This window comes from Galeopterus variegatus, unplaced genomic scaffold, assembly GCF_000696425.1.
Source record: "Galeopterus variegatus unplaced genomic scaffold, G_variegatus-3.0.2 Scaffold4782, whole genome shotgun sequence".
NCBI lineage: Eukaryota > Metazoa > Chordata > Mammalia > Dermoptera > Cynocephalidae > Galeopterus > Galeopterus variegatus.
In genome coordinates, this window is record NW_007730893.1 from 139,016 (window position 1) to 142,049 (window position 3,034).

A 3,034-nucleotide genomic window follows, 5' to 3' on the forward strand; every position below is an offset into this window, starting at 1 on the left:
GAGCACACTACCCCGCCAAGCGCTCACACTTACACCTCCCAACAAGCCCCAGAGAGTGGCGCCGGAGAAGGGACCTGAGGCACAGAGTGGTCAACTTCACTTTCATGGGTTGAATTGAGTCCCCCCAAAAGAGATTTCAAGTCCTACCCCCAGGACCTCAGCATGTGACCTTATTCAGACACAGGGTCATTGCAGATGAAATTAGTTAAGATGAGGTCATCCTGGAGTAGGGTGGGCCCTAAAGCCAATGACTGGTGTCCTCACAAGAAGAGAAGAGACAGACACAGACAGTGGAGAAGCCACGCGAAGACCGAGGCAGAGACTGGAGAGAGGCAGCCATGAGCCCAGGCCTGCTGGCCGCCACCACCCGGGAGAGGATGGAAGCCCCGTCAGAGCCTGGGAGAAGGCAGCCCTGCCTCAGCCTCGCAGCCTCCAGGACGTGAGCCCACCTCCTCTCTGCGGCAGCTCTGGTGCTGGCTCTGCCTCTCCTGCTGCTGGCTCCCGCCTTGCAGCATGTGGATGGCGGGACCCTGCTGCTCGTGGGTGGCTCGTCAGCCCGCCCCTTGCCCCAGTGACCTGCTGCCTCCTGTCTCCTGCAGGTTGGGGACCAGTCGGCTCAACTTTCTCCAAGTTGGAGCAGCTGGGCTCCAAGCCAGTCCTCTGAGAAGGGCGAGGTTTGGCAGGGTCCGTCTGCTCAGAGGCCTCTGCTTGCCCCCTTCAAGTGCCCCTGTGCTGGTCCCTGAAGCTTTCTCCAAATGCGGATGGGGTTCTCGGCTCAGCTGTTCCTACCCAGGAGTTTTCTCCATCCCCATGTCACCATCCTCCATCTGTGGCCTCAGGAAAGGCCCAGGGAATGTCACGGTGGGGCTCTGCCATGGGGCCATCTGCCCCTGGAACCTCCCCCCGGGTTTCAGGTCAGGCCCACCTCCCTGTAGTTTCAAACGCTGACCTGGAGGAGCAGGTGCCATGTCTGTGCCCTGGGGTGGTGCCACTGAAGGCTGTGGGCATGTCTGGACATGGCCGCCCAGTGTGTACAGCAGCAGATATGAGTCAGGCCCAGGCTGCCCGTGGCCACTCCAACAGCCAGGAGAGTGGCACAGAGCCAGTGGTCATAGCCTTGAGGTCAGAGTAGGGTGGAACCATGACCTGGAGTCCTGAGTTCTCAGCCAGCCCCAGTCCCCAGACTGTCCCCTATATGGGGAGGAGCAAGGCAGCTGCTAACTGTCAGGCCCTCTTCTGTTCATGGTGGCCACCAGCCCTCCTCCAGGCCAGGCCCAGGACAAGATACAGAGACAGGTGGACAGAGTCTGATGTGAGGTGGGGAGGGCACAGGACAGGGACAATGCAGGCTGCTCAGCTCTGGGACCACAGAAGAGGGGCTAAGGCTGAATCAGGGGATGGCTCCAGGTGGCGTAGCTGGGCACTGAGGTCTGGCAGAGGGGCCCCTCCAGCTGAGCCTGGTCCCGTGGAGAGAGGCCACCTCCTTACTCCTCATGCCCAGGTGCACACTGGTCTCCAGAGGCCTGCGAGGACACACACACACACACACCCCACAACACCACAACACCAAACACACCACACCACACACACACATACAACAGCACATACCACACACACACACCATACACACACATTGGCACATACCACATACCATACACACACTATACACAGGACACATACACACCATGCACACAAACACACCACACATCACATATATGCAATGCACACATACCGCACACCACACACGTATACTGCACACACACCACATACCACACACACACACCATACACACACATTGGCACATACCACATACCATGCACACAAACACACCACACATCACATATATGCAATGCACACATACCGCACACCACACACGTATACTGCACACACACCACATACCACACACACTATATACACACCACAGACCACACACACACACACACCACACACACACACACACACACACACACCCCACACAGCACACCACGCACACGTCTAGACCCGGGCACTTGCACATGGAGACGGCAGTGGCAGTTGACGGGCAGCTGGTGCACACCGCAGCTGTGCCTGGACCAGCCTGCCTTCCTGCAGGCCTTACCTCCCAGGCTCAGGGGAGCTCTTCCCCCTCAGGGCTCAGGTGAGCCCCCAGCATCTGCAGCCCCAAATGTGTCCCTCAGCTGGCCCAAGCCTGCTTCTCCCTGACGCTGCAGCACAGCTGGAGCCTGGCTCTTTGGGCCACAGGTGCAGCACAGCCAGCAGCAGACACCCCTCTTGCAGAGGCTCATGCCAAGGATGCCCTGCCTTTCTTACCACCCCCTGTCCTGGGTCAAGGCGTACCCAAGACCCCCAGCCAGCCAATGCAGACGCAGCCCTGGCCCCCACCCTGGCCCTGCACTTCTTTTGTCCAGACAACAAGGTGACTGAGAAAAGGGACTGGCTCAACCAGCCACATGTAGGCGTTTTCCGTACATTTAGGCCATTTGGTGAAAGAGGGCCCCTAGGGGTGAGCCACAGGGTCCCCCTGCAGCCTGCGGAAGACAGCTCCCCCGAGGCCTTCCTGGTCACCAGCCTCTCCCAGGGCACAGGCTGCAGACCCAGAGCTTGGCAGGGCTGCAGGTCCATGCTTCCCCACCCCCGAGGTCCATGCCTCCCCACCAGGTCCCTGGGCTTGGAGCAAAGTGCCACAGTCGAGGGCTTGAGCCTAGAGCCAAGGTGAGGAGGGACTGTGTGTGTGTGCAGGGAAGGAGAACTGAGTCCCCGCCACAGGCCACTGGCTGAGATTCCCGTTCTCCCCTCTATCCTCTCAACACCACCAGGAGGTGCCACCTGCTACCCATGTGGCAGGGAGGTGAGGTAAGGAGTTTGACTGAGACCTCACACCTAGGCCAGAAGAGAGTTCTGGGAGCCGAGGTCTGAGGCTGAACATGGAGCTGCCTTCCCTGAGAGATGCAGCCTCCGAGAATGTCCCGCTCCTGTGCCACTGGGTCAGAATAAAACAAAGTCCTTACTCAAAATCCTGGGTCTATTACCCACC